Source organism: Cuculus canorus, chromosome 3 (assembly GCF_017976375.1).
Source record: "Cuculus canorus isolate bCucCan1 chromosome 3, bCucCan1.pri, whole genome shotgun sequence".
NCBI classification, from domain to species: domain Eukaryota; kingdom Metazoa; phylum Chordata; class Aves; order Cuculiformes; family Cuculidae; genus Cuculus; species Cuculus canorus.
The window spans coordinates 64,480,889-64,502,963 of record NC_071403.1 but is presented as its reverse complement, the minus strand read 5'-3'; the positions used below and the strand labels follow the sequence as shown (position 1 = coordinate 64,502,963).

At 41.2% G+C, this 22,075-nt stretch overlaps 1 protein-coding gene across 6 annotated transcripts in view; it reads right to left on the bottom strand.

The window, feature by feature from the left end:
* Positions 1–12,464, bottom strand: part of CHRM3 (cholinergic receptor muscarinic 3) — a 272,134-nt gene extending 259,670 nt beyond the window's left edge. For all 6 annotated transcript variants that reach the window (XM_054063908.1, XM_054063909.1, XM_054063913.1 and 3 more), the window contains exon 1: positions 12,307–12,464. The gene's annotated coding sequence lies outside the window, so the exon portion shown is untranslated. The remainder of the gene's footprint in view (positions 1–12,306) is intronic.
* Between the last annotated feature and the right edge of the window lie 9,611 nt (positions 12,465–22,075).

The following is a 22,075-nucleotide window of genomic DNA, read 5'->3' as shown; positions in this document are numbered from 1 at the left end:
TACAGCATCTGTGCAAGATAGCATCTATATAAATAGCATCTTGCATAACTGCTGATACTAACCTGGAACTGGCCACAAAGTAGGTGCAAGACTTCCTACAACCCTGCAGAAATGAAATTACTAATTTAATATTAGAAATTCAATAACGGCCAATGAATCCACGAAGTCTTACATTTGTTTACACTGAGATCAGGAGCAGCAGCAGTGATATCCAGTGAAAGGCCATCAAAAGTTATTTTTAATATAGTAAAAAATAAATACATTAAGAAGGAAAACAGTTGCTAAACCAATAAACAAACACATGGCCCATAAAAAAAATTACAAAAAGGTCAAAGGAACAATCTTGAAATTCAGGTTTTTGATATGTCCAACATTAAGATTTGAAAACACTTTCCTTATGATATTTTAATGCCTGATTCCAACTACAATACAGAAAGCATATCAAAGTCATGCAAGTCATAAAAACCACAAGAAGTTACAATACAAGCATTCTCAGTAGTCACCTGTTTTTGTCATATAATCAATACATGATACAAATAAATTCTTACCCATCCCATTATGTAAATCAGAACAAAGTAATGTTCCCACCTTACAAAAACAAAAGGATGAGGTTTTAGGTTTTATAAAGGAACCTTTGCTCTCCATAACAGCTACACAAACAGTTAACTACAAAGAAATTTAAGAGAAGCAGAAGCAAAACTGTACAGCTGCTGTAAAATGAATGCATTATGCCTAGAAACCAACCAACCAATATATCAAGTGGAATAAGTGGATGAGGTCTGACACAGAGAAAGATACTGGTCAATCACATGACTCATAGTACCACAGAAAGTCTGAAACTGATATAACAATGATAAGTCCTCTGCATGCTAATACTGGCTGTTTGCTAGATATTAGGCATCTAGCTACACTAAAAAGTAATCAGTACAGTACAAATCATTTCACAAAAGCTGTCCATTTCAATATTTTCTTCTTGGAAACAACATGTCATATTTACCTTTCAATTTGCATTTTCATAAATTGCAAATTATAGCAATTTAGAATCGTGCATGTGTGTTAATACTACGGGGAGAAGTAAGCAAGATGTGCTTTTTGTGGATAATTTTCTTTTAAATTAAGTCAATCATTCTACTTTTTTAGTCCTCAACATCTTCAGCTATATCCTGGATCTTATCTCCTGATCACTGCTGTCAGCTCCAAGAGATGCATAATCCTCATTCTTCCATTTCAGTCATTTAAAAGTTTGATTTTACCACACCCATAATTCAGGAGCTGCTCCTAGCAGGTCACATCAGCAGCAGATTTGCTCAAAAGTGCCCTGAAAAGCTTCTGCATATAATGCTTCACAAAGGCTCTGCACTTCAGGTACCTGTTTACTGAACCACATTTCTGGATGGTGGACTCACAACATGAGCGCACTTAAATCAGTGGCTCAGATTCCGACATCTATTGGGTTGTTTCAGCCTAACTCATGAAAGTGTTTAGTACAAATCTATAAAACTGAAATCACGCTTGCTTAATATTACTGAAGAGAAAGTCTTTCCAGAATCATGATTTTTATTTTACAGCTTTACATTGTTATTTGGGGAGGAGGCAGTAGAGCAGACTAATATACACTAGTTAGAATCATGCTATCTATTCAGCTATTTTATTTACAATGGTAATACATCACACTGAATGCAGAAATAAATATGACAAATGACATTTTTCTTACCCAAACCAGATGGAAACATAAATAGCTGTAAAACTCCATTCTCCTCAGCTTGTAAGACTGTGCTTTTAATGATGGATCACATGGGTTGTGCATACAAGACGTGTAGCTTGTATAAAATATAAACTTAAGAATCATAGTAATGAAAATTAGATTTGAATGAATACTTTAATTACATTTTTACTAATAAAATAAGCATCCAATATCTATGGTCACTGGGTGTGAATCTTAAACTTTGATATCAGCACAAAAGTCTCGTCAGTTCCCAGAGTTTGGACATTAAACAAAGTCATAACACTTCTGTTTCTAAATTTATACAAACTTGTAACTTAGTTTGCGTACTACCCGTGAGGTCCTGCTCAAGCCAGTGCATTAAAACATAATCACAGAAAGAAATCAGAAATTTCTAGATAGACTGCAGCAGTAAGTGATCATATCTTAGGCAGTCTTTAAAGCCTAACTGAAAGGTTTCTGTGTATTAAACCTACTTGGCTTTTTTTTTTTTTTTTTTTACCTCCTACCATTTTTTCAAGGATGACCAAACCTATTGCTATTTTTCCAAACGTTTTTTTAATCTTGCTTGCACATTTTTGCCTCTTTAGCATTCCCTTTGGCAAACAAACACAGCTTTCATTGAGTTGAGTGAGAATGAAAATTACTGACTCAGTAGTGAATGGTATAAACACCGTCTGCTGCTTCTGGAAAGTACAGTACTTCACAAGTATCTGCACGTTCCATGTACTCACTTTCACAAAACAAGGTATGGAACAGGAAGAAAAGTAAGTGTCACTTGTATTTTTATTTGGAACTATCGAAAGGCATTATGCTTTTTTGATGAAAACTGCATATGACTGAAAAGAAAAAACCTGACAATCTAAAACACATACCATGACTGTATCAACAGGAAAGTAAAAAACTGTCTTCAGTTTTACTAATATATTTCTTTATCACACTGTAGTTTATGACCAAAGAAAAGGAGGACCAATTCATCTGCCTACCACATCATCACTAGCCAGTAGCTACTGAACTGCAGTTTCCAGAAATGTAGCTACAAATTATTATCGCAGGCTTCCTATTTATATTCATTCCCTTTGCATTGAACAGCATTATTTTTAGCAACTACATTCTATAGCACAATCCTTTACCCCTAGAGTGGAGTCCTATAAGTTTCTCTACCACACTCATTTGAAGGTTAGCCCATTCAAATATCTGCTTTAATTAAATGTTTTCCTTTCCTTCAGCAGTTTTTGTTCTAAAGCCATACTTTGTTAGCCCTTTTACGCTGCACCCAGACACTAGAGATCATCTTTTTCTGTCTTCCAGAGAAAATCTATGACCTTTTTCTTATAAGTGAACTTTTCCATCTCTTCCCAAAGGAAATCCAAGATAATTTTATATAAACTAATAACCAGAAAAAGAGTGCAAATAAAGACATTCGAGATAAACAACTTTATCCCCTCACCAAGCCTCTTTACTAGGTTTAGGAAGATTCAGGAAGGCCGAAGCGCACCTGGAGCTGAACTTGGCAAAGGAAGTGAAGACTAACACGAAGGGCTTCTACGGGTATGTCAATTAGAAAAGGAAGGTTAAAGAAAGTGTACCCCAAATGATGAAAGAAAATGGTGACCTCGTATCAACAGATGAGGAGAAGGTCAAAGTATTTAACTTTTTTTGTCTCAGTCTTCACTGACAATCGCTCTCCTCACCCCTCCTGGACAACACGATAAGGATCAGAGGGGTATAGCCCCTCACATTGTAGAGGGAAAAAGCAGCAGATGTGATCTATCTGGACTTCTGTAAAGCCTTTGACATGGTTTGCCACAACATCCTTCTCCCTAAATTGGAAAGATATGGATTTGATGGGTGGACTATTCAGTGGATAAGAAATTGGTTGGATGGTCATATTCAGAGAGCACTCGTCAATGGCTTCATGTCCAGATGGAGATCTGTGACAAGTGGTGCCCCTCAGGGGTCTGTACTGGGACCAGTGCTGTTTAATATCTTTATTAATTATATGGACAGGGAGACTGAGTGCACACTCAAAGTCTGCAGATTACATCAAGCTGAATGGTACAGTTGCCATACCAGAAGGATGCGATGTCATCCAGAGGGGCTTGGACCAGCTGGAGAAGTGGGCTTGTGTGAATCTCATGCGGTTCAACAGGGCCAAGTGAAAGGTACTACACCTGCATCAGGGCAACCTAAAGCTTCAATGTAGGATGGAGGATGATGTGATTGAGAGTAGCCTTGTGGAGAAGGACTTTGGGGTGCTGGTTGATGAGAAGCTCGACATGAGCCAGCAATGTGCACTGGCAGCCCAGAAGGCCAACCGTATCCGGGACTGCATCACAAGAAGTGTGGTCAGCAGGTCAAGAGAGGTGATTCTGCCCCTCTGTTCCACTCTTCTGAGAACTCACCTTGTGTCCAGTTCTGGATTCCTCAACATAAGGAGGACATGGAACTGCTGAAACGGGTCCAAAGTAGAGCTACAAAGATGATCAGAGGACTGGAGCACCTCTCAGCCTGGCCTCAGAGCAGAGAGTTGGGATTATTCAGCCTGGAGAAGAGAAGATTCCAAAGAAACCTTACAGCAGTCTTTCAGTACCTGAAGGGGGTGTACAAGAAAGCTGAGGAGGGACTTTTTACAAAGGCATGTACTAACAAGACTAGGGGGAATGGCTATAAACTGGAGAGTGGAAGATTTAGACTAGACATTAGCAAGAAAGTCTTCACAACGAGGGTGGTGAGGCACTGGAACAAGCTGCACTAGGAAGTTGTGGATGTACCCCATCCCTGGAAGTGTTCAAGGCCAGGCTGGATGGGGCCGTGAGCCGCCTGATCTAGTGGGAGGTGTCCCTGCCCAAAGCAGCAGGGGTGGAATTAGATGATCTTTAAAGTCATCTTTAAGGATTTAAAATATTCTGTGATTTAAGTCTCCTGAATTTACCTCAGCAGTTCCAGACTGAAGATGGGACTCCAACTCTTTTTCATCAGTCATGCTTAAGAAATGCTTTGTTAAAGTGATTTTGCAAATTCTCTGTTTGTTAGGAGACACTTTCTCCAACTGGCATTTTACATCCGTAAGTATTCCAGAGACCACTTGTGTTCCAAGAATCCTAGAAGTAAAACACTCAGCATTTCTTTACTATAGGCTTGTGTAATGTTCTTTTAGGTTTCATTATAGATTTTTTTAAGATTTCCCAGTTAACAAAGCCAGACCACTATGCTAATAACAGGAACAACCAAAAATTACAGCTCATAGCAAAATTCCAAGCTTTGACTGCTTAAAAGTGGTAACTTTGATTACATGGGCAAACTGAAGATATCGTAGTCATCATAGCTCCTTCTCCCATTTTCACAATGGTAGGTTTGGTGAACATCATCCTTTCTGGTCACACCAGTAAATTAAAGTCTGTGTCGGGACACTGGAAAAGCATCATCTATACTTGTAGAAATGGACTCATCCTTGCAGGACATTGCCTCAGGTTAACTGTCATTCTCTCCTGTATCTCTCCCAAAATCAAGTTTAATACAACAGCCTCCTTGAGAGAAAACAGTCTCACGGTTATTTCATCTACTGGTACGTACAGGTCTTGGGAGTCCTAGATGTTCTATGATTATATTACTAAGTTCACTAAAAATTGGCATCCTCATACATGGAAAATAAAGTTTTACAGCCAGTGTAAAGAAAATTTGGAGTAGCTTGTGATCTAACACCAGTTAGGTCTTCCAAAGAGCTCTAGAAGGCTCTCCAAGAAGAGGTGTTATGAGAAGAGAAAGCTGCAGATCTGTGGCCTTGCACACAATTCCATTTTTAATATTTGCCTCCTACCGACTATTACTTGTAAGCTTAACAGTCTGGCCAGGGGAACGAGAGAAGGTCTGGTGGGTGACAGGGGCACTACATATAATGAAACATACTTTAACACTATACCGAAGAGCCTGCCTTAACATCCAGGGAAGACCTACTACGAAGGACTCATCCGCTGATTCACTGAGGTGAAGCAAGATGCCACATCCTTCCCAGGATCTCTGTCAAAGATGTTCTTCCCTCAGCACCTGGAGCTGTGTAGTTCCATTTTTCTGGGTCCTGTACCCTCCCTCTTCTTCTTTTCTCTATTCCATATACATGCAAGAGACACAAACTCCCTTCGACTGTCCTCTTCATTTCCTTAATTTACAGTTTTCTTGTTCTTACCCTTTACCTGTCCTTTTGTTTGCTTCTCACACATTCTTCCACTGCAATGAACACCTGCAGAAAGTTAGCTCCCCCTAAAAATGTATAAACTTCCACTACCTCAAAATCTATTACAGGCAATAACACCAATAATAGATTGACAGTCCAAGACAGTTCCATTTTATTCCACCGTTCCTCTATCTAGCCTCCCAACTTGTGTATGTATATACAGATAACTTCCCTTGCCTGCCCATAATCAAGAGAGATGACAAGGTAAAATGCAAATAGCAATCCATTTCAATGAAAGACAAAGGACGCTTCAGTTGGCAAAAAAAGGCAGAGATAAAGCACTATCTAATTGTGACACTGTAAATTTGGATTGTTTGATGTCCAGCTAACCATGCAACCTACTTAGGGTTTTCTCATACATCCACTGTCAGGACTGAAGAATAGTCATCCTTTGAAAGAAGATACAGCCGTTTATGGTGAAACATCATTATCAGAGATAAAAATCTGCAGAGTATTCCACAGGGTGATGTATTTTATCTCCGAGGAGACAGAGTGCTGTAATTATTTTGTTAGAAGCAATATGCACCTTTGTAGAGTAACAGGAAATGACTAATAAAAAGATAATACTAAAAATTTTCAAGTTCTGTTCTTCCATGACTGTTTTGTCTGTATTACTCCCCTTCTTTTTAAAAGAAAGTTCCTTAGTCCTCTGAGTAGTTCTTACTATTGTACTTCGTACATATTGAGATTGAATTTTCCTACTAATTGTCTACAATGAAGTTCAAAATAATTTGTTGCCATAGCAATACTTCATGTTGATTCAGAAATTAATGATAAAAGAAGTGGCAATTAGTACTATTAATTTTTACTAGAGAAACATGGGAGAGCACTAAAAGGCTTCTGGAGAAAAAAAAAAAAAGGCAGTAAGATTTTGCGTAAGTGACCAATATAGAGCTTGCAGCTATAAAAACAAGCCTTTCATATCATCCAATTCTATACGCATAATGGATATTTCATGCTTCATATGTGTAGCATGAATGTTGCTGCCTTAATACTCCAAGATGGATCCAGCCTCTGTTGTTCCAGGAAGCCGTAGGAGAGTACAAGGATGTGTCTGCTTTCATACATAATGGCACCCCATGGGACAAGCTCCTCTACGTTAATACAAGGAAGGGTAATTCAATACTTTTCTCTACAAATATGACAGTGTTCTTTCAGTGCTTCGCAGGGACCTTTCTTTTGCCTTTTTAGTGAACGCAAGTATGTTGCTTCAAGACAATGACCTGCTCACTTTCATTCCCAAGCAATAACCATGAAGCCCATGAGTATTTTCCAGGTGATATGAAACAAAAAGTAATAATCAATACTTTACATCAGGACTGTATTATTTCATGAAATTATTTGGTTTTGTTGCAGCCCCATACCTTTTACAAGGTATTTAAGGTTTTAGACAGAAAAGTCTTTTTTTTCCCCCCCCCCCATGGCTTGACTCACTATTTTAGTCCTATGAAGAATACTATGGCTCGATGTAACTGCTTATAATGCAAAGGTGAAGGAAGTGAAATGCTTTGCTTCTTCAGTACGTATTTAATAAGATTTTATAAAAAGTATTATTTGACTGTCTTAAAAATGTATTTTCTGCTACTAGAAACATTCATAATTACAGAACTCAATAAATTTTCATAACAAAATGATGGTGTTCCAGGCCAACGGCAGACTGCCCTTCAAAGCCGTTTTATAAATCCTTGTGGAAGACATACAGCATTTTTTCCTTTCAAGACTGCCAGGGTTATTTGTTTTAGATTCTACAGATGACACCTCAGACCTTCATGCAGGAATGTTGGGAAGACTTCTTAAAAATCCTTAATCCTAGACGCTGAAGGGGCCTTCTCCTGCTTAGGAGAAGGAGAGGCAGGAGCAAAGGAGGCTGCAGGACAAAACACATCACCACAGCTCTAGACTTGACCTGGGAAGAGGTCCTTTACATCACACATGGAGCTCTAAGGCCAACACAGAGCCCTTAGTATCTGGCTTCTGTACACCTAATGCTGTCAAGTAAGGTCACAGAACACTACTCACGAACACAGGCCAGAGCTAAGGAGGAAAACAACACTGCACAAAGCACCCTAGCCAACCACAGGCACTGGGATTAGATCAATTTCTTTAACAGGAGTGAGGCACATCAACACAGGCATGTCACAGAAATTCCAATCATTATTTTCACCCCATCTCACCACAAATTTATCAATCCTCTATGAATTTGTAAACAAGAGGGAAATATCTCACTTTCTGGATTAGAAGCTTTTGCATATCACAATCTTTTTTAATAGGGAAATACTGGGAATGCAGAAGGCAGATTATCATCTACACACACTGGGAGATTATCCTTACATATCATCACACTGCCTTCTCATGCAGAGGGGAAAGAAAAAGAAGGTCTGAAATACTCATTATTGAGCATAATTCCATCAACTGCTGAACGTAACTGGACAATTGTGAATCCACCAATCATATTCAACACCTTAACAGCAACTAGCACAGCAGCCACAGTCTCCAGGAGATCTATACCAGGCATAATGTTCACAAAGAAGAGCAGGCAAATCATCAAAAGGTTGCTCTACCTAGAGCTCTGCAACACTGTGGCTACACTGTTGTATTGCATCTCACTAAATAAACACAACCCTGAATTTGCCTGCAGGAAAGTTCTCTAAATTAAACAGTTAGGGGGTTGTTGTTTACTCCAACGTTAGAATGAAAGCACAGAAAAGAGAAGAGGAAAGGTAATGGCATTGACAAGCAGTTACACTGTTGAATTATATCAAGGAAACCAGTTTCCCATATTCCATGCTGGAGCTGTTTTATCAAATATTTCTCTGCAACTATCTCTATCAAGATTAGTTTACAATAGTATCAAACTCCCTCTAGCTCTCATTTCAGCAACTGAATATTTACCATTTGTAATATAAATTACATTTTTTGTTTGTTTTCCAAAAAGCTTTCAACCACAGAAAAGACCTTCCCTTCAGTTTGTAAACACTCAATGAAAAAATTCACTTAAGCCTACCTTCCTTTACACTAATTGATGCCTCCACCATGAAGCTACGTACTCTCATAGATGAAAGGGTTAATCTTCCATCCTCTCCTATTTTACACAGTTAATTTGAACAATTTATATTCAGTAGAAGGGCTTTCCTTGCCCTCACTGAATCTCCTACCCAGGCTTGGACGCAGAAGGTTGTGTTCTGATGGCACTCAACCAAGGCACAAAGAGCAGAAAGTGTCGCAGCATGTTCTTATCCTCTCTTGAAACAAAAATAAGACAAACTCCTGAGCATGAAGTCCAAATCTAAATACGGCACGCCAGGCTTACACTAAATTAATTCTGTTTTACTCCCCAACACCACCAGGAATATATTCCAGTGTATATTCTACAATATCTTTTGTTGGATGCACAGACAGGCACAGCGTGTTTAGAGGTGTAGTTGATATACGCATTCCCAGTGCCTATAATTGACAGTTTCCCACGTTACAGCAGCCATGCCGTTCAGCAGAACTGATATTCTTTTACTGAAAAAGGACATAGAACAAAGTAATGGAAGATGTTGCAATGCCATTGAATAAAGTTGCAAAACAGTCTACTTTTGGTGTAATAAGGCTTTTTCTTTTCCTTCCAATCCATTTAAGTATTTGTTACATATTCACAAACTAAAATACTTAAATATAGCATTGCATATCCTCCCCCACATATCCTTAGCCATACTGCTCCTTATTGCAAAGCTTAATTACACATCTTCATTAAATGAAAAGCTGTCACTACAGTAAGGAATGCTAACTTTAGTAAACTATTCTAACATATTATGAACTAAAACCAGCAACCATGCATTTACAGGCACTGAGCAGAGCTTTCATTGCCTTCAAATACCTTCCAGACACTTAGTCTCATCCTCAGAGCACCACAGCCCTCAGAGTATGACTGCTTAATGGCAGACAAGCCATAATATGAGAACGGACAAAATTAATTAAGGTCATCCAGATCACTTTAAATGTACTTCTAGTGTCAAGCATCTTTTGAACCCTCTTCTCCCTCCTTTTTGACTCACATAACACTTAGTAAGCACAGTATTTGCCAGCTCAAAAGGTACATACCAAGGCTTTCTGTCTGCTAAAATCAACACTGAGGAAAGAGGGAAGGTATGAACATAAGGACCGTAATGTTGCAGAATTTACGTAGGAGAAATTTCCACCTTAGTCATCATTTCAGTATTCGATCCTGAAAGCATTTATAGCACTAAGACTGAAATCCTACTACTAATGCAAGAAAGTGAGGTCGAATAGTTTTGAAGAAGCAACTACAGGACACTTCATTCTAAAGCTGTGTGACAATTTATTACAGCAGCTTACAAATTAATCACAATACTTTAATCCTTAACACTAATACTTAGAACTGTAATTAAAGACAACACTGAGCATTCTGACTGAGATGTTTCACATGGTCATGGTTGTTTTTTACCATGAAAACCTACTTCTGAGACTATTACTCTAAAATGCATTGCAAAGTTGCTGGATGAAGACTATATTAATATGAGTAAGATGAAATTTAAATTTCTTTCAGTAACAGAACTAAAAATGGATTGCATTTGACAATATACAGACATATGATAAAGTATGCAATCAGCTCCCTCCAGAAAGTTACTATTCATCTACTTTAAAATTACATGAATTTGCACCTCCTAACAGTTTTTGTAACAGATTCTACTCCTTTTGAATGAAATGTTAAAGAATACATAACAATTTCTGGGTTCGATTGCAGAGTGCAGGTGGTAGGAAAAAAGAAGAAAACTTGTAACCTGTTTCAATATAGCTGGCAGCAAGTCATATGAATTTCACACTGGATTATTCCTGGAATATTTCATTGCTTTGCTACTAAAATCCAGCAAAACTGCTACATGCAGAATAGTCCAAGACAATGATTTTCAGTGTTTCAGTTCAAGCCAACTGATTCTTCTTCCCTAAAACTGAAGTTACCCTGTTAACATGCACACGGCACTGAAGTAAAAACACATTACTTTGAATGATACTCAGCACTACAAAATGTAAACTTCATTCATGGGCAATAATAGACATGTAAAAGCTTCTGGTAATAACAGACCTATTGAAAAAAAAAAAAGAGAAAAAAAAAGAGGAAAAAAAAAGAGAGAGAGAAAAACATGGAAACTTTTTAAGACACACAACATGAAAAGCCTCTGCAGCACTCCTTCCATGCCACAGAGAATTGCTACCATGTGAGTGACCAACTTGCTTCCATGCTGAGGCACATTTCTGAAAGCCACCAAACCAGGCTTCCATTCTGGAAAAAGCAGTGTTACCTGTCACAGTCCTGGTCCAACACAAGCAAGAAAACCAAACGCTGTCAGATTAAATATACAGATGCAGACGAAATAAAAGCAATAGATCATTCACTGAATTTGAGGTACATAAGTAAACAAATAAAAGAAGGAAGTATTAACAGCTCAGTTAATGTAGGGTGTAAACACAAGCAAATCTACTGCTTGGACAACAACAACCTCGGGACATATCCCGCCTTCGTTTGCTTATTAAAAAAAAAAAAAAAAAAAAAAAGAAAAAAAAAAGTTTCTCAACGTGTGTCAGCAACTGAAGTCACAGTTCTTCGCTTATGACTACTTCTATATATGGTCAGTACAGATATTTGCTGGGATTTCCATTTTTCCAGCAGTAACCCCAGCCCATCAGAAGCCTGTTAATCAGTAAGCAAACCCACAGCCCCGCACACACGAGCACACGCAGGTTTCTCTGCCCCGAGACTTACACAGCGCCGGCACTACGCTTGGCTCGAGTTTTAAGCGAACGCTCGGGCTCTGCTCCTGGCGCTCCTGCGGGCGCGCTGTCAGCGCACACCCCGCCACCGATGCCTGCCAGCGCCGAGGAACCTCATTGATCCGGAGGGAAGGGGACACAGCGAGCGCTGCGGGGGCACCGGGGATCCGCGCCCCGCTCCCGCACCGCCCCGGGCGGGACCAGCCCCGCAGCCGGCGGCACGTCGAGCCGGGGAGTCCCGGTGCCGCCGCAGGACGGGACGCCCGCGGTCCCCACTCCCTCCAGCTCCCACCGGAGCCTCGCCACGCTGCTCAGGGTCGCTACGAGCGGCCCCGCGGAGACCGGGGACGGCTCCAGCGCACCCCCCGCCCCGGGCAGGGCGCCCCGCGGCTCCTCAAGCCGCCCAGCCGCACGCACCATCCCCGCAACTTTCCCCGCGGGGAGCCCCGCCGGCCTGGGCGGCCCCGCGCGCCACTCCCCGCCGCCGGCACCCCTCGCGCAAGAGAGAATAAAATAAAAAGAAACACAAAGAAAAGCTCCTCAGACCCTCCCGAAGCGGCGTCTCCGTTCCTACCTGCCCGGCTCCCGGCGCCCCCTCGCCGCCCGCTCCGTGCCGGGCGCTCCCCGCGGCGCCCAGGTGGCGTTAGGAGCGCGCTTCCCACGGGCGGCGCGCCCCTGGCGGCCGGCACATCCCCCGCCGGGAGGAGGGCGCTCCGCACCCGCCCGCGCCGCCGCTGCTGCACCTGTGCGCGGGCAGCGGCACCACCTCCTCCAGCCTCTCCCCGCGGGTGGGCGGGGGCGCGCCGGGACCCCTCGCCCCGCGCCCGCCGCCGCCGCCGCCTCCGCCGCCGCCCACCCCGTGCAGCCGCCGCACGAGGGGCAACCCCGGCTCCGCCGCGCCGCTCATTGGCCCGCCCGCCGCTGACCTCACGGCGCCCAGCCCCGGGCGCCCCTCCCGCTCTGCTGCCCCCCGCCCGACCTGGCCGGGAGGGCGAGCCCGGGGGGGCCGGGGGGGTGGCGGCTGCCGGGCGGCAGCTCCGGGGCGCGGTGCCGGGTGGTCCCCGAGGCGGTGGGACGCTGCGCGGCGAGCGGGCGGGGTCTGCCCGCAGCCCCGACCGCCGGGTGAGGGGACTTCGAACCAGGGGGCTGCGAACTGCCCGCCCCTGACCTTGCAGACCGCCTGCGAAGTAGGAATGGCTCACAGAAAAGGAGAGCGTGTGGGGCAGGCTTCCGTTGATCCGCCAGCGTTTCTTCTCGGTTTTGTCCTTTCTTCTTTTTTTTTTTTTTTTTTTTGGTACATTTTAATTGGTTTTAATTAGGACATATGAGCAGGTATTGCTGGAAGATCATGGACCTGTTTTGGGAAGTAAATAATTTTCCATTGCATATCAAATATGCCTCTTAATGGAGCATATAACATCAACCAAGTCATATCTTGTCATACAGCTCTGTGATGTGTATTAATGTTGTATTGATTCATTGCTAGCAATCTTTCAAAAGACCTGCTTGAAATTCTCTTCCCTTTTGGCTAATCAGAGCTTGCTACGAACTCACAGAAAGCCAAATAATGTGTGAAAATATGCACAATTGAAACATGTTGGACCGGAAGAACGTAGGAAATCTTTAGCATTTTAAAAGATCCTGTAAAGGTACATGATAAATTATTGCAGCAAACTGAGGTGTCTCGCTCTTCTGTGTTTATTCTGTCATAAAAGATTAATGAATTTAACTTTTAAATCTTTCAGCACAAAGGAAGTTCAGAATTTCGCACCTGTTTTTCTGGTCAGCATTTCTGGCTGTAAAGTTGCTGTGGCATAAGGGAGCAGGGTGTGTTCTGTTTGCATGCCAGTGTATTTCTTGGTTACATGTAAGACAAAAGTTTACAAAATAGTGCTCTGGATGGTATAAATGAAACGGTAGTATATGCTTTGGAGCTGTCTAATTCTCTATTCATTTTATAAATAATACTATATCAATTATACTCTTCCTTCAGAAAGAAATTTTATAAAGTTGGGTATCATCATGTACCTTATGCATTCAGTGAAGAAGGATGACCTGCTTGTTAGAGATCCTTCCTCTGCTACCAAAATGCAGCCAGCCCTGGGTAGTGGGTCTTCTTCACTGTTCACGCTGCTCCAGTACCAGCCAGATACCGTAGCCGTGCACACGAGAGGCTGCGTCCTACACCCTGATGCCACGATTTTCACAGAAGGACCCTTAGTGACAAGTAGTTGTGACCAGAACCTGTAAAAGAATATATAAAATTTGGGATACTAAATTTCCAACAATTAAATAATAAATTAAGAACCTACTGTTTTATAATGAATTTAATTAGTAATATGCAATGCCCTACAAAATACCTGTGGGATGAAAAATAAAAAAAAAATCTTAAAATTAAAAAATCAAGACACTTTGGTGTGCAAAGATTCCTCTGTTCTGAGCTCTACATACATTTGTTTTGCTGACTATCTATGCTTTTCTTTTTACCCTGCATCTAAAAATAACATCAGAAGTGTCATTATATACTGTAACATGAAGCTGGGGTTTGAAAGCAGCTGAGAGTCCCCTGTGACTGAGTCATCTCTGGTGATCCTTTAGGGCGAGGGTTGTCCTTGGAATTTCTGCACATCAGCTGCTGATTGCTCAGCATCCCTACACGTCAGAGATACCTTGAGGACACAGGATGCACTCGTTTTTTTAAATTTTGTTGGAAATAGTGTATTTCTTTTTACGCCATTGAAACTGTAGCTGAAGATAAGTTCATTGTTTTTTCCCCTTTGTCTCTCGTATTAGCTGATTAGCTGTTACATTTGTGTAAGGGCTTCCAAGTTGGGAGCACACAAGATATAGCTAGGATGATTTCAGGCTAAGGCGGATAATATATTAACATAGACCATTCATACTGGGGGTGGGGACACACTACCCAAATGGTAAATCACAGCATGACTAGACTAGGGTCAAAAATAACGGGGATTTGTATCTACCATACCCTCATTAATTTCTGAAGTTGTAGCAAAAACAGTCTGTGTATATAAGGCAGAATGTACTTTAGAAAATACATTTCTTTAAGATTCGAAGCAAGCTAGATCAGCTTGGCTTTGAGTTTGCCTTGCTTTAAGTCACGTATCAATACTTTATAAATCAGAGCCCAGTTGTGTAGTACAATTTTGTACCACAAATATAGTTAACCTTGAGTCATGCAAAATGAGCCTTTAAAGCAAGCATATATACATTAAAGTCAATGATCCTAGGAAACACATATTGGATAATGTTTCGTATGGAAGTAAGCATTAAGACAGTCAAGGAACTGTTTAGGGAAGCCTAAGGTAGGGGAATAAATTTTACAGTGACACTGCTAAATAAGACCCTTTACGGAAAAAAATCCATTGACATTAACAAGATCTTTGGCTGAGTAGAGATCAGAGGTTCAAACCTGCATAGTACAGCTCCTAGGTATAATATGTATCTTTACAATGTGTTCTTAAGAAGGGTCAGGGGTGAAGATTAATTTGAAGACTCTGTTGTGAGGGTTTTTTTTAACTAGGAAGAATTACTCGATTATCTTTCATGAGATGAATGTGGCCTCAGAAGCTGCAAATCTCTCAAATTCTTGATATATTTCTCTTTTCACCGAACAACACGGAACTTAACTGCTTTGTGGGACTCCCTGGAGGGTCGAGATCAAGCCAACATGAGCATGCCGGCTCTCACAGAGAACAGCGCTGCAAGAAAGGTGGGAATGTACAAACAAGCACCATGCAGCTGGACGGCTGGACAAACTGATGCATGACACACACTTTTTGATACACATGAAAACCCACTGAATTTGCAGCTTCATCTTTGTCAATGGTTGTTCTGTATCTCTGGCCTCTTGTACTTTTTGAGCATGTGTGCAATGCCACTGCTGTTCCCAGAGTCTATGCAGTGATCCTCTGGATGTTCTGGGGTTGTGTATTTGCATCTAAGATCCAAACAAGCTCATTAGTAAATCAAAACAATCATCTCTATTGAGCACTTCTTGAAGTTACCCCTTGAAGGACCTTCTCGGGCAACATCACTTTCTCATCCACGGCATCATTCATCACGTGGAATCCGCAATCACATCGGTTCATTCAGAAGTTCAGATGGTTAAGATCGTCTTTTGCTTTTTGCTCTCTTCTTTTTTGCTCCTCTGGAACAGTGGAAACTCAAGTCTGTAATAGTTAGGAAATTCTAATTTTAAGCCTCAATATATTTCTGATTACTTTATACCCATTTGTCTTTCCAGCCAATACTGGATTTGACTGGAGCTAGCTCACCATTCTGCTGAGTTTTAAGATCTTTACCATGCCACCTCAAACCCCCTAGTTTTACTAGGCTAAAGCTGCGATTTCCTAGTCTGGTTTTATAACATGGGCCCTCCTCTCTTATCCAAGCTGCCTTTGTGTATCATCTTTGAATTGAGTTTCCTTCAATATGTGTGAAATTATATACCAGTTTTAGATAAGGTACTAAATACAACCAGTTATAAAAAGCTCAGAAGTGGTAAGAGTGCCTTGATCTGTAAGCTGGCATTCACCTTGCTGTTTCCATGGCTCCATCACCTTGCTGGATGATAACTATCCTCTGGCCAAATAGTACAGGTAAGTATTTCTTTCACTTCAAGTGATAGTGCTCAGCCCACGGCAGAAATTCCTGTATTTAGCTCCTACATCCATTATCCTATTTTGCCTCACTGTATTTCTCACTTCATGCCTTACTGTGGCCTCATAGTCACTCTGTATTTTTCGTCCAATCGTCAGATACTTGTCAGTCCAATCACCAGACACTTGTCAGTCAGCATTGGCAGTGCCTCTGAACATCATCTCACCAATAATCTCAGGTGGCACATCCAACCTCTTTTGGCCAAGACTGAGCAACTGCTGTTCCCTAAGGAATTTCACCAGCAGTATCCATCAGCACAACACACCTCATTGTCTCCCCTTTGGCCGGTGCCTTACCATATTGACATTCTTATACTAATCCTCATCCTCTACAGCTTAACTAACAATTCCCCATGTGTCAGCGTGCCAAAAGCTTTACTCCAATTAGATCAAGTCTGCAGAATTACCCTTGTCAAGAAAATTATTTATCTTGTCTAAAAAGGGGATCAAGTTAGTCTGCAAAATCTACCGATGCTGCATTTTATCTGATTTTCCATTGCGTAAATCAGTGCAAACCACACATCACTGCATAAAGTCAGGTGATCCTGGTAGTGCAAGAAAAATCAAAATCATGTTAATCGCTGATGATCAATGTCATCTACTAAGCACACCTGAAAAAATGAGACACAATTTGTGGAATTGTCTGCTGTTTCATACATCTAAAGAATACAGTTTCATAACTGTTTCAGAATGTCCAACGAGGGTGACAGTGTTTCACAATTTTTCAAATGGACAGATTATTTCAAACATCATGTATATCATACCTGACAGTTTGTAAGGAAAACATATTCATGCAGAAAAGTGTATTCAGATGGAGCCTTGTCTACATAAAACTGGCTTAGTCAAGACTGAAATACAAGTTCAGAATAGTTTGATTTTTATGACACTTTGGTTTCACATAGTGGAGAACACTTCCAAAACAATTAATTAACCTTTCAAGACATATCATCATTCTCAAATTTTTAAATTGATGCAGTAGCGATAGTTGATCCGTTAATAACAATGAGATAAGTAGAAATGAAGTTGTCTTTCTTAATATAATAAACATATATACACTGCCATTCAACTCTGACACCCATTAATGCCCAGCAGAAGGACAAATTGAATGTGCAGTCTTAGTAGCAGCAGCTCTTCTTTTTCTAAAAGACAGACTGCCCATAGCTCAATTTCATTGTTATGATTTGCCATATTCTTTTACCTTGCTTGTTTTTACCGTCCACCTCTTTCTGTGCTGAGCAAACAGGATCCTAAGGATTCCCCAGCACAGCCTGGGCTGGAAATTCTGCGCCGGACAAGTGAGGGGAAACTGCGTGAGGAGAGACCCTGTGGGGTGGTTGGGCTGCAGAGCTGGAAGGGTGGACATCTGTGGCAATGCACAGGTGCCCTGCCCATGCAGGAGGACCCACAGGAATTTGTGTCCTCAGTCAGGCTCATTTGCCAAAATACAACCAACGTAGGGACTAGCTCTGCATGGAGACCAACAGCTTCATGACAAGATCCGATGTTTCCTTTCCTTTATCAAGTGTTGTTTTTTTTTCCTCTACTTCTTATTTTCAATGACAGTTTTACACTACTACAAATTTCTTGAACTACATAAATTCTGCCAAGTGGAACTTTTTCTCATAATGAGACCCATATCCCCCACAGAGGCCTTAGCTCCGGTCTGTGATCATTGTTCAGGGTCAAGAGGAGAGACAAGGAAAAAGAACCGGCAAGGATGAGGATTGTGCAGTCTTCCTTGAGGAACGGTGTTTTGGCTGTTTACACAGGAACTAGAAGCATTTGCAGTTACAGTGAAGAAAGGCTTTGCAGTCAAAGTAGTCAGAAGCTGTAAAGACATTTTGGTAGGTACACTTTTCAATGGGCCGAACTTCCATATTCTGTCAGGGAATATGATCCAGAGTATCTTCAGTACATATAAATATTTTAAGTTAGGTGGTGAAAGCAAAACCATTTTGATATTTGATATTTACCTTGAAGACAAAATGGAATTTGTGAAATACTAGCAGCTGTGAAAATTATTTTAACTTCTAGGCAACCTTTGCGAGTGACTAAAAGTTAGAATAAGGAATATATTAACACCCCTTGACTGCACAGAACAATGAAACTAAAAAATAAAGAAGATAATTTTAACGAGGTAGAAAGACTCTCAGTACCAATGCAGAAGTTCAAAAAGATCATCATTGGAGTCTCAAATCATCTCCTGTTGCAAAGTGCGTATGCACAGGCTACTTAGAAAAATGATCATCAAAGCTGATGCAGGCGTGATATTCCCAAGTGAAACACTTCTTTTTAGCATGTAGACCCATCAAGGCACCTCCTTGTTAGTCAGACTATAAAAGGCATAGATATGATCTGTCATTATGCAGTTGCAGCATGCTTAAACATTTCTGGTTGTTGCAGATTGAGAGCTATTTAATCCTACTGCAGAATAAAAAATACAGAGTTAAAAAAGTAGAATGTCACCATAGTAGAAGACAGATCAGTAACTCTGTTATGACTCAGTAGCTCACAATAAATTATTTAAACCACCTGTGCCCAAGAATGACCTTTCAGCCATCACAAGACAAGAAAAATATTTTCTTTTTTAACCTCCACAATTCAAGTCACACTCCTTCCTTTGAATTCAGGTAACCAAGACATGGGAGCTTGATCATTAATCTCAGACTTTGAAGTACTGAAGCGCTATCAATCAGATGTAGACAGTGACACAGTGATGGAGAAGTTGAGAGAGTGTCGTCTGGGCAGAAAGCAAAGGCAGATGGTGCCTTTTTTTTTTTGAGATTTTTGCTCAGCACAAATTTCTGAGCTTTTGTGAATGAATACTTTAAACTGATTAAAATCTTTCAGATTAATTCAGGTTGGTAAAGTTCTGATCTTGAAGTAGATATTTTAATTGATTCTAAGTTATAAAAATAAACATTAGATAAGTATTATTCCAGTGCATTGATGGATATCCAATGCACACTGTAAATATGTAGGCCAAGATCCATTACTTCAGAGTGTCTAGATAGCTGCATCCCTTTAAAATCTCTTTAATATACCTTGAAGCTTTTAATAGGTCGTGTGGTTGTAAGATGTGTTAAACTATACCTTTAAGACTCTCTTCACCTCTTGTGTCAGGTGTTGAGCGGTGAGGTGTCAGCAGGGGAAGCTGCAGGGTGGTCTCTGAGGAGTGGCAGGGGTTGCCCCAAGCTGGGCACAGCTGATTCCTGCTGGATCCAGCCTCCCCACTGCAGGGCACAGTCCACCTCCCCAGCCATTCTGGTGAGCACCTTGGGGAAAAGCACCTTTGTTTCAGACAGGGCAAAACTCTTAAAATTAAAAAAGAAAAAAAAAAAAGTGAGGAAAAAAGTAGTGCACACAGCAAAATGAGAGCAGGAGGAAGGGGAGGAGATGCTCCAGGCACCACAACAGGATTTCCCCTGCAGCTCCTGGGGAGGATCACACCCAAGCAGGTGGACATGTCCTGAAGGACCTGCGGCACATGTTGATCCTAGGCTGGAGCAGGTTCGTCCTGAAGGATGGCAGCCCAGGCTGGAGTAGAGCAGTGTGACAAGGAAGGAGTATGAGAATGGAGCTGCCACTGACTGACCACAGCCCCTGTGCCCGTTTTCCTGTGCTGCCCAGGACTGAGCTGGAAATGAAGGAGTGAAGTTGAGTCTGGGAAAAAAAGAATGAGAGGTGGGGGAAAGGTGTTTCAGTTTTTGTCTTTATTTCTCACCATCCAACTCTATTGTTAACTGGAAATAAATTAATTTTCACCAAGTCAAGCATTTTGCACATGAGGGTAATTGGTGAGTAATTCCGCTGTCCTGACTTACAAGCTTTTAATTTTAATTTTATTGTCTCCTCCTTTCTTGTTGAGGAGGGGTATTGGGAGAGCAGCTCGGTGGGTGTCTTGCAGCTGGCCAAGGTCAACCCACCAAATCTCTATAGGTGAATTTGCAAGTGCTGCTGGGGGATCTGTGTGGACAGCCACCTATGGTGTTGCGTGTGTACTATATGAGGAAAAGCCAGCAGATCTGCTGGTTTATTTGATGGTGTTCTGGAAAACATCTGGAAGAATGAAGTTCAGTGGTTTTCAATGATCAAAAATTATTTTTGGAATGGTCTAACTCTGAGCAAAGACAAATACCCATTCCCTTATCCTTAGTAGCTCCACAGCCAAGTTAACTCATTCTGCTTAAGCCAACATGAATTTCGTTTTTGACAAGTTTGAAAAACCAAAATGGTGTTTCTGCTATGGCAAGTTAAAAACGTTTTTTTCAGAGATAGCTTTCTCACTAATGGAAATTGATTGAGTCCAGTTCACACTGAGGAAATTCTTCAGCAGAGTATCAAATGAGCTGGAAAAGATACTTCACATTGCAACAGAGATAAATCACCACTGTGCCAATTCGTGCAACTCTACCTTTAGGGTCCAGGTTATATATTTTGATCATTGACCTGGAAATTTTTCAAGGAGTATGTTTTTGCTATTCTGTATATTAAATAATTCACATTTCATGATGTTTCCTAGAAACAATGAAAAAAAACTATAGAAGTGTTTTGAAGGTGTAGCGACTTGCACAGAAATTGGCTTTAGAGGAATCAGTCTAGAAGGTGTGCCGAAGTAAGTATACACGTAGCCAGTCTGTAGTTATGTGGCTGCAGTGTTAGCCAGGGTTTCAGCAATTTTGTGGGTATAAACTGGAGAGGGGCAGATTTAGAGTAGACATAACGAAGAATTACTTCACGGTGAGAGTGGTGAGGCCCTGGCACAGGTTGCCCAGGGAAGCTGTGGATGCCACATCTCTGGAGATATTCAAGGCCAGGTTGGATGGGGCCTTGGGCAGCCTGATCCAGTGGGAGGTGTCCCTGCCCATGGCAGGGGGCTTGGAACTGGGTGATCTTTAAGGTCCCTTCCAACCCAAACTATTCTATGATTCTATGATTCTGTGATTTTGGCAAAGTGTTCTATAATAACATCTGATTAGTTATCAGAACATTGAAAAATTTCACATAGGTATTCAGAACATGGTACACTAAACTATAGAAATGTAGTAAAAAATGTAACTCATTTCTGGAGACTTAAGGCTGATATGCACAGATCTTGAAGGGTATATCATTTTGATAACTAACTATTTAGCACTCATATACTTCTTCCTTTTCCAGGACAGCATGGTAGAGCTAACTGTGAGTGGTGATGCTGAACACTGAAGGGAACTCAATTCTGAGCTTTAGTAAATGCTAACAGTCTTCAATAGATGAAAGTCTGAGAGTGATACCAAGGAGGGGAAAAAACCCACAGAAAAGTTAAAACTTAGTTTAGCCCATGTATCCATAAATTAAGTTAAGGGTAATAGGAAAGGTGCTTGCATATAATTCTAAAGGCTCAGGCCAAACTGTGGCAAAACACAGAAAATATTCATTTTCATATTAACGTTCATTGCTTGCCCATCCCAATCTTCAATGCTCTTGTGCAGTATCCTTTCCATCTTTGTGAGGGTATCACTGCTTTGTAGGAAGCTGAAGCTTCAATGGAAGCTTGTGACCTCCTAAAATGAGTACCACAGAACATCTGAGATGAATTCGAGTAGCTTCAAGAAATACTAACTGAGCACATTTGGCACTGCTTCTTAGCTTCTCCATCACAGAAGCCGAAGCAGAGACTAAGAG